Source organism: Gekko japonicus, unplaced genomic scaffold (assembly GCF_001447785.1).
Source record: "Gekko japonicus isolate JY-2015 unplaced genomic scaffold, Gekko_japonicus_V1.1 scaffold1269, whole genome shotgun sequence".
Taxonomy (NCBI): Eukaryota; Metazoa; Chordata; class Lepidosauria; order Squamata; family Gekkonidae; genus Gekko; species Gekko japonicus.
Genome location: NW_015168686.1, coordinates 319,941 through 329,811, shown reverse-complemented (window position 1 = coordinate 329,811; position 9,871 = coordinate 319,941).

Genomic DNA, 9,871 nt, shown 5'->3' with positions numbered 1-9,871 from the left:
GAGAGAGAGGCAGGCAGGCAGGCAGGCAGGCAGGCAGGGGTGGGGGGGGGGGGCAGCCCCGGAACAACCGCACGCGCGAGCCCCAGAAACCTGGATCCTCCGGCGAGGCTTTTGCCCGGGAATTTGGCGTCGCTCGTCGCTCTGGCTGCGGTTGTAGCTCCCCAGGAGATCTCGAGGCTACGGCCGACTACACACACCTGCAGGACTGAATGAACGGGTTGCCTCCCCCAGCCGCGTCTCGCAAGGATGACAGGAAAGAGACTCGCCTCTTCCTCAGTCAAAAAAGCCCCAGCGGGAGAAACGCACCGCTTCCAACGCACACGCCGCCGCCGCCGCCGGAGTTCAGGGGCAGTTTTCTTCCCGGCTCCCCCATGACAGTTTACAAATGACTCGGCAATGCCCAGGTGGCTCAGCCCTGGCAGCCGGGCGGAGCAGCGCCTTCCCGACCCGTCTGCCGAGCGCAAGGAGAAGGGGGGTGGGGGTGGGAGGCAGCAACAAAGGAGAGCGGCCCCGCCGGCCGTCCTGCAGGTGCGGGGGGAACTTCGCCGGAGGTCCCGGGCTGCCAGTGGCCAGCGGCGAATCGCCTCCAGACTTGTTTGCAGGAAAAGGACCTGATGCTTCTTCAAGTCAGATCCATGTCGGCGCCGGCGGCGAGCCCCATCCCAGCGCAAGAGCAGCCCGCCGGTCTCGGGAGAGCAGCAGACGGAGGAAGGCGGGCGTCAGGCGCTGACCGGGGACCTGTCGCATGGCAAAGTTTGCGGCCTCACCTTTGCAGGAGTCCCCGAAGAGGAAGGCTCGGGACCGGACTTCCCCTCCTCCTCCCAACGCAGGCCACCGTGGCGGCTCCCATCGCGTCCCGACAGGATCAGCGCAGAGATACAGTTTGGTGTATTTCATTGGTGTCGCCCGATTGCCTCTCTCGGTCAGCGCATGGCGAGGATTTGCTGGCTGCAAGGCGAGGAGTCGGAAACGTCTGGGCGCTTCCTCCCCCTCTCCTCCTGCTGCCCCCCTCCCCCGCGCTCCTCTCGCTTGGCCGGCCTGGCTGACTTCTTTTCCGCCTCCCTGCCTGGCGGCTTCGCTCTCTCCTACGATGCCGCTTCAGTGGTCTTGCCGGTGCGGGAGCAGAAACTGGCCAGTCTCGCGCATAAATGGGCATGTGCGAGTGAGTGGCTCGCACATGCCCATTAAAGAACGTGAAGCCACACGGAAGTTGGTGCCCGTAACCCCTTTCCCAGAGCTTGCCTAAAACTCCCCCCTTTTCTCAAAGGCAAACGGTATTACGGTTTTTCGGGGGGGGGGGGGAGAAGAGAATAATAATAGGCAAAACGCCTTGGGCGCCTGCGCGCGAGTTGACTGGGGCAAAGCTATAGGACAAGCAGATAGGGGATGAGGAAGGCGGGAAGAAACCTCTTGGTAGAACGGGGGGTGGGTGGGTGGGTGTGTTGAGGGTGGGGGAATAGCAAAACGAGGTGGGGAAAGTGGAAGCCGCTGTAGAAAACCCATCCCCTTGGGGCTTCCACTTTGAGCCCGGTTCTTGCTGGGGCTTAATGCTACTCGTAGTGTGGTGGGAAGTACGTTTGAGCATCATGTGCTGTTGGTCCTATATGTTTGGGCTTTTAAGGGCCAGGGCTCCAGACAAGTTTGAGCCCCAGTTTACACTCGGAGCGCTGACCTCTCCTCCCACCCCCTTTTCTCCGGAAGACCAAGAAGGAGAGACGCAGCCATCCTTTAAAAGGCGCCTTCCTTCTCGGCAGAGGAAGCGGCTGTGCCAGATGACTTTCTCCGGGCAGGCACACCTGTTGGAAGGAGCCGGAGGGGTCTCCGCACGGAAGGGCTTCCATTCTGCATCGGCGGGGCAATGACCTTCTGGAAGGAGACCTTTTCTTATCATGAGGGGCGGCTGTGATAGGCTGCCATATTTAGGTGTTCTGTGCGTCTAATAAACTGCAGGACTGACAGAAATTGGCAATAGGAGGTGTGGGGATGTAAGCAACAGTAAACCCCCCCCCGCCCATCCCACAGGCATAACGTCTCTGACCATAAACACTGGGCATGGCTGGTCCTCAGTGTTGCAGCTAGGTCAGTTTTTGACTGAATGGTTCTTCCTCTCCCCTACTCCTTTAGCTACTTGGCCACGAAACTCACAGGGTAACCCCTGTGCCAGTCTCTCTCGGCCTAACTTAGGGCACTAGGTTGTTGTTAGGATGGAGGAAAAGAAAACCATATTCACCACCTGAGCCCTTGATAGGGAGGGTAGAATAAAAGTGTTCAAATGCTCAAAGGGGTCCCATTCTTTAGAATCCCCTAAAAGATGGAGGTCCCAGTTACTGGGAGAAATGCGGGCATACAGACCTTTTGAATAAATACATTAAATATGGAAGATGAGGTAGGAGAGAGAAAGCACACAAAACCAGGAGCACATCTTCTCCCTGCCCCCACCTGAACACCCCCTTGCAAAAAGGGCTACCTTTTACAAAGAAGCCAGTGGCACACACTTCCCAATAGATACATATGCACACACACCCCCACGACACGGGTAGCACAGGAGATAGGTCCTAAAAAGGGCTTAGGTCCACTCAAGCCACCAAAGAACCTACAAGTGTTGTACAAATAAAAACAACATTTTTTATTTTTATTTAATTTTGTTTATTTAATTATGTCAGCTATGCTGCCATGATGGGGGGGGGGGGTTAATTCTCTTCCTATTTGGACCAGATGCTGCTTCTTTACTTTTGCTTCTGTACTGCTTGCTTATCAATGACCTTGCAGGTTGCTGGTGTAGTGTCTGGGATGCCTGGAACCGTGGAAGCACTTTCGGTTCCCAGCTGCGGCCTCTAACAGTCTGGGGACCCTTCTCCTGCATGCGGGAGCCTGGTTAATTGGCTTATGAAAAGGGGGGGTGCATACAAATATCCTATATCCCATTATGCTTGTAGGACCATTGCCATTCTTAACAGTGACTATGTTAATGCCTCTATAGCTCTGCAATAGAAGAAGAAGAGAAGAAGATATTGGATTTATACCCCGCCCTTCACTCAGAGTCTCAGAGCGGCTTACAAACTCCTTTCCCTTCCCCTCCCCACAACAGACACCCTGTGAGGTGTGTGGGGCTGAGAGAACTCTGACAGAAGCTGCTCTTTTTCAAGGACAGCTGTGCCAGAGTTTGTGACTGACCCAAGGTAACATCAGTAGGTGCAAGTGGAGGAGTGGGGAATCAAACCCGGTTCTCCCAGATTAGAGTCCGCACACTTAACCACTACACCAAACTGGCTCTCTTATTAGAAAGTATAACCTTTCTAATAAGTGTGTCCGTTGTTGACTGTGAAACTTGACATTCTGTTAAGAATCATTCATTCTCTAGTTACGCACCTCTCTCAAACCTGAGATGAGCGACAGAGAGGAGCACGTTGTTTCAGGCGAGGACGAGGGTCTTATCCGTTCGACAGGAGCTGAAACTCCTACGACCTAGTCGGAGGTACCGGTGACCACTACACCACCAGCGATGGTTCCCCTGAAGGGCACAGGGACCGTACCAAAGACGACCTCGACCCATCTGTTCTTGACCCCCTCTGGGCCGCAGCACCCACCCCTACATGTGTACCGACCGAGCTCGGGGTGGGGCCATTTTAACCCGGATTCCACGGCAAAGACTTATATGCTCACCCAGGGGCCCCAGAGGGACAGCCGGTTCGACCTGGGATTTTCCTCCGCAGTTGGGTACCCAGTGTTTGGGGGTACCTTGGAGCCACTGCCGGGAGCCTGGGTGATGGACCGGACCAAGGCGAGGAGCGGACGAGGAATTGACTCGTAGGCTCGAGGTGGCAGACTGGGAAATCCAGGTGATCCCGCAGTTGGTGGTCCAAGCCATAAGGGCTGAGCGGGACGCCCAACTGGCAGCACCAGTGAATCCCCCCATGCCACCGCCTCCCCCACCCCCACTGCGACCAGCGGAGGTGCCGGTGCCAGGACCGGGTGAGCAGTTGGCGCCAGAGCCCCGGCCAGCCAGCCCTTGCATCACCGGCCGAAAGACCTGATCGAAGCCACATTTGACAGTGATCCAGAAGAGCTGTCTTATTTTGTGGTTCGAGTGATGAAATTCGTGGAAAGGTTGGGGCTCCTGTTCCCAGATGACAGTAGCCGTGTAGACGTGGTGGTGGCCGGTCTGTGGGGAGCGGCCGCAGCTTGGTACATGGGGCTGCACAACGCAAGGGGCCCGGAGTTGGTGAATTTGGATGCTTTTATGTGGGCATTGTGTGCCCAGTTCGAGGATTGGAATGCCGGGCCCAAAGCGAGAGCGTTCCTGCGCACCCTGCAGCAGGGGAAGCGATCTGTGAGAGAATACTCCTTGGAATTCAAGTTGCACGTGGCCAAAGTCCAAAATTGGCCAGATCAAGTGCTAGCAGAGTTGTACCGGGTGGGGCTGAATCCTGAGATCTGGGAGACGGTTTTACAGGCTGTGGACTGATATCCCTCCCGGCCTGGATGCAAGAGGCGGAGAGTGCAGAGACTCACCTGAAATACCCTCTGCCTAGACATCGCGACAGCGGGAGGTAAGCCTACCCCACCTCAGCCAAAGGCGAAACCGACGCAAGTGGCTGACACTACTCGAGAGCAACGGATGAGACAAGGACTGTGCCTGAAGTGTGGGGAGTGGGGCCACTTCGCGGTGGATTTTGGTGGATCGGGCCCAGGAAAGCAGGGGAAAGCTGATCCTGCAAAAACATGTCCCGCCACTCCAGCGAAGAAGCTGGCAGGGAAGCCGAGTTTTGCCAAGGCTCTGCAAGCCACCCCCGATGAAATTGAAGAGGAATCCAGTGAAGAGGATGCTGAGCTGGCGGGAAAAGGCCAGGTCCTGCTGTAAGAGGTGCGGAGCAGCAGGGCCCGATCCCAGAGGTGCCAAAAGCGGTGAGCAGTCCCCCCCCATTATTTTTTGTGACTGTGACGATCATTAATCCGGCCCTTGGAACTCATATCCGTGTGAGGGCCCAAGTTGACTCAGGGTGTGGGAGAGACCTCATCAACCCTTCATTGGTAATGGGATTGGAGGCAGGGGTGGCGAAGCTCCCTGATCCTTTGATTTTCACCCAAATGGATGGCTCCACTATGAAAGAACCCTGTGAATTCCAGACTGTTCCTTTGCGGGTAGGGGCGGGGGATCACTGGGAAGAACGGTCGTTCATGATCACCCCAGCTGCCCGATTCCCGTTGGTATTAGGGGGCCGTTGGTTGCATGGACATGACCTCTATATCCTGTGGGATGAGGGGAAGGTGCAATTCATATCCCCTCAGTATCAAGAGCACCATTTGGGGACCGCAGCCCATAGTGTAAAACCCGAGGATTTGTTTGGCTCACAAGGAGCTGCAATCCATACCCCCTGAATACCGGGACTTAGCCAGGGTTTTCGAGGAAGAAGAAGCAAACGAGCTGCCCCCCCATAGACACTCGGATTGTAGCATTGAAATATTGCCGGGCCAGAAACTACCCAAAGGGTGCATTTATGCGATGGGCCCAGCCGAGAAAGAGGAACTGCGCAAATTTATTGACAAGAACCTAGCCCGGGGCTTCATCCGCCCGGCCTCCTCCCCGTTTGCAGCCCCCGTGTTGTTCCAGAAAAAGAAGGATGGGGGGTTGAGACTTTGTACGGACTATTGAGGACTAAACGCAGTGTCTTCGACAAACGCCTACCCCATGCCTTTGATCAAAGATTTATTAGCTGAAGCAGCTAAAGGGAACATCTTTTCAAAATTAGATCTACGGGATGCGTACTTCCGGGTATGCATTAGGGAGGGGGCGAGCACAAGAAAGCCTTTAACACACCCCTCGGGCAGTTTGAATACCGGGTGATGCCATTCGGACATCAGGGGGCTCCGGGGGTCTTCATGAACCTGATTAATGAAGTGCTGCACAAGCATTTATTCAAGGGGGCTCTTGTTTACCTAGATGATATCTTGCTGTACTCCCCCGACCTCCCCTCTCACGTGATATTGGCGAGGTAGGTCCTCACCACGTTGCACAAGCACAAACTGTTTGCGAAACTTTCCAAATGCGAGTTCCACAAATCACACATTGACTTTTTGTGGTATTGGATTTCGAATGAGGGGCTGGAAATGGACCCGGAGAAGGTCCGAGATGTGCTTGGGTGGGAAGCCCCATGCACCCGTCTCCAACTACAGGCCTTTCTCGGATTTGCAAATTTTTACAGAAATTTCCTGGCCAACTTTGCCCAGATAAGTTTGCCCCTCACTGACTTGTTAAAGACTAAGGGGAAAGGTCTGGAGGCAACCAAGCTGGGGGCTGCGTTGGCTTGGAGCAAAGAGTGCCAAGAGGCGTTCAACCGCCTCAAATCCCTGTTTACCTCCGAGCCTGTATTAGCCCACCCCGATGAAAATAAAAAAATTTATCGTTCAAATGAACACATTGGACATGGCCATGGGGCCGTGATCCTCCAGAAGGGAGAAGATGGGTTGCTACACCCCTTGGCCTACGTGTCGAGGAAGTTCAATGACACAGAACATAATTGGTCAGTTTGGGTGAAAGAGGCGGGGGCGATCTGACTGGCACTGGCCACCTGGAGACATTGGTTGGAGGGAGCGCGGATCCCCTTTGAAGTATGGACTGACCACAAGAACTTTGAAATGCTTAAAACGCCCAGAAGCCTCAATGCGAAGCAGCTTAGGTGGGCTGATTTCTTTTCCAAGTTTCAGTTTACCCTTCACCATTTTCCTGGCTCTGCGAACTCTCTCACAGACGCCCTGTCCCGCCTACCCCAACATGCCAGCCAATGGGAGATTATTTTGGATTCGGTCTTTACGCCTTCCCACCTGGGTGGGGCACTGACTATGCGCAGCCGAGCTGGCCCTGCTTCCTCCTCTTCTCCGTCATCGAAACCAGATATTCCCCTGCGGGAGGACAAGGGAGGGGGAGTCTTGGCACAGCAAATTTGCCTCCGCCTTCACGGAGGGTGACAAGGCAGTGATAGACGCTGAAGGGGACTTCGAATTGAGAGCTGATGGCTGCTGCTACCGCGGCCACAAACTGTTTGTGCCCCTCTCCCTCAGGGGGGAAGTTTTGCAAGTGGTGCATGGCTCTATGTTATCGGGACATTCTGGCTTCGTAAAGTCCCTGCAGCTTCTGCAGCGACAATTCTGGTGGCCACAAATGCGGGTTTGTCGTCATTCGTCAAGTCATGCCAAGTCTTTGCCATGAGTAAACCCCGGTCAGGGAAACCCCCAGGCTTGCTGCAACCACACCCGACCCCCAGCTGGCCTTGGGAGGTGATTTCCATGGACTTTATTACGGACCTCCCTCCCAGTAAATCTATGACTGTCATTTGGGTGGTTGTGGACTTATTTTCTAAACAGGCTCACTTTGTCCCATTTATGTCCCTGCCCACGGCGAAGGCCCTGGCCAAGGCCTTCATGTTGCACGTGGTCCATCTGCATATGCTCCCGTCCAAGGTGATATCCGACAGGGGGACCCAATTTGTCTCCTGGTTTTGGGGGGAGCTTCTGAAACTCATGGGAGTCGAACGGGCCTTGAGCAGTGCTTACCACCCAGAGACTGATGGACAAACGGAACGGGTTAATCAGACATTGGAACAATATCTTCACTGTTTCACCAATTATCAACAAGATGATTGGGTGGACTTGCTTCCCCGGGCCGAATTTTGTTACAATAACACATGCCACTCGTCCACTGGACTGTTCCCCTTTAAGGCTTTATATGGCTACGACAGTCCCCTGGTGCCCTTTGTGGAGGGGCCAAGTGACTTGGGGTCGGGGGATGCCGCTCACTGGTGCCAACGTTTGAAAGACTCGTGGCCACTCCTTTGTAAAGCATTGAATGCGGCTAAGGAGGCTTACAAGACTCAGGCTGACAAGAGAAGGGTGGAGGGTTGGGCTCTGCAGCCTGGGGATTCAGTGTATGTGTCAACTAAAAACATTAAAGTCTTGCGTCCTTGTTGGAAACTGGGGTGGAAATACCTTGGTCCATTCAAGGTGAAAAGAGTGATTAATGATGTAGCAGTGGATCTCGATCTTCCTAAGAATTTGAGGAATTTGCATTCTGTGTTTCATTTCAGCCTCCTGAAACGAGATTCTGGGTTGAGCCCCTGGCGACCATCATATCCTGTACCCCCTCCTATTATGCTGAAGGGAGAGGAACATTATGAAATCTCCAAGATTTTGGACTCTAAAGTGAAACGTGGTCGGTTGTTTTATCTGGTGGAATGGCTTGATTTCGGACCCCAGCACCTCAAATGGGTGGAACTAGGGGATATTCGGGCCCCTAAGCTGTTGCGGAAATTCCACAGAGCGTTCTCGGACAAACCGGGACCTCTCCCGGACTTACTGGGAGGTCTCCCAGGCTGGGTGGGAGAAGCTGATTTTTTTGGGGGGACGCAGAATGTCAGCTATGCTGCCATGATGGGGGAGGGATTAATTATCTTCCTATTTGGGCCAAATGCTGCTTCTTTACTTTTGCTTCTGTACTGCTTGCTTATCAATGACCTTGCAGGTTGCTGGTGTATTGTCTGGGATGCCTGGAACCGTGGGAGCTCTTTTGGTTCCCAGCTGCAGCCTCTAACAACCTGGGGACCCTTCTCCCACGCGCGGGAGCCTGGCTAATTGGCTTATGGAAAGGGGGGGTGCATATGAATACCCTATATCCCATTATGCTTGTAGGACCGTAGCCATTCTTAACAGTGACTATGTTAATGCCACTATAGCTCTGCAATAAAGTATAACCTTTCTAACAAGTGTGTACTCTGTTGTTGGCTGTGGAACCTGACAAATTAAATATTTTACCCCACCTTACTTCTTGGTGCAAGGTGGCTTACAGTAAAAATTAAAACATTGTGTTAAAACTAAAAGAAAATAAGCACCCCCCCTCCCCAAAGTGTCTGCTATCCATAACCCATCAACATCCCTGGCAAACAAATAGGACCTCCTCAAGGTGCCCATTCCACAGAGTGGGAGCCACAATGAAAAAGGCCCAGGGTCTAGTTGATGCCAGGTAGGCCACTCTAAGTGTGGGAACAGGCAGCAGCCTGAAGACTGTAGTTGGTGCACAGGAATGTAAGGAAGGACTATTCCTTCAGATACGTGGACCATAAACTGTGAAGGGCTTTAAAGATTGTAGCCAGCACCTTGAATTGAAGTTGGAAATAAACTGGCAGCCAATGTAGAAGTTTCAACCTGGGCAAAATATGCCCCCATCAGTTAGTCCCTAACGATCATTGGGCTGCTGCATTCTGGACCAGCTACAGTTTCCAGATTGTTTTCAAGGGAAGCACAGTATAAAGCATGTTACATTAATCCTACCAGGAGGTTACAGAAGCTTGTATCAGCATGACCAGATTGGCGGAGTCATAAGTAAAAAAAGACAGTTGACAAACTAGATGCAGCTGATAGAAAGTGCTCTTGGCCACTGCGCCATCCTGCTTTTTTCAAACAGCAAGGCTGAGTCTATGAGTACCCCCAACCTCTTATCCTGCTCTGAAAAAGTAAACTCTAATCCCTCTAGGATGAGTAGATCTAGTCCCTCAAGAACATCAGCCTTCCCAACTAGCATTATCTCTGCCTAGTCTAGATTTTATCCCTGTCACACAATCCTTTCTTCAAGGAACGCAGGATGGCTCCCCTTTAACCTCTGAGGTAAGTTCTGCTGAGAGAAGGTGACTGAGCCAAGATCACCAGTGTCTGCTTGGAAGCGTCTCATGTTTATGCTTCAGAAATTACAAAAAGATAAGAATGCCATGAGAGAATTCACTGAGAGATCTCTTACTGGCTGTACAGATTGTGTGCTCGTGCACTCTACCACAGTGACTCCTTATGAGGGACATGCTAGATAGCAATGCTCTGTGCACTGTAT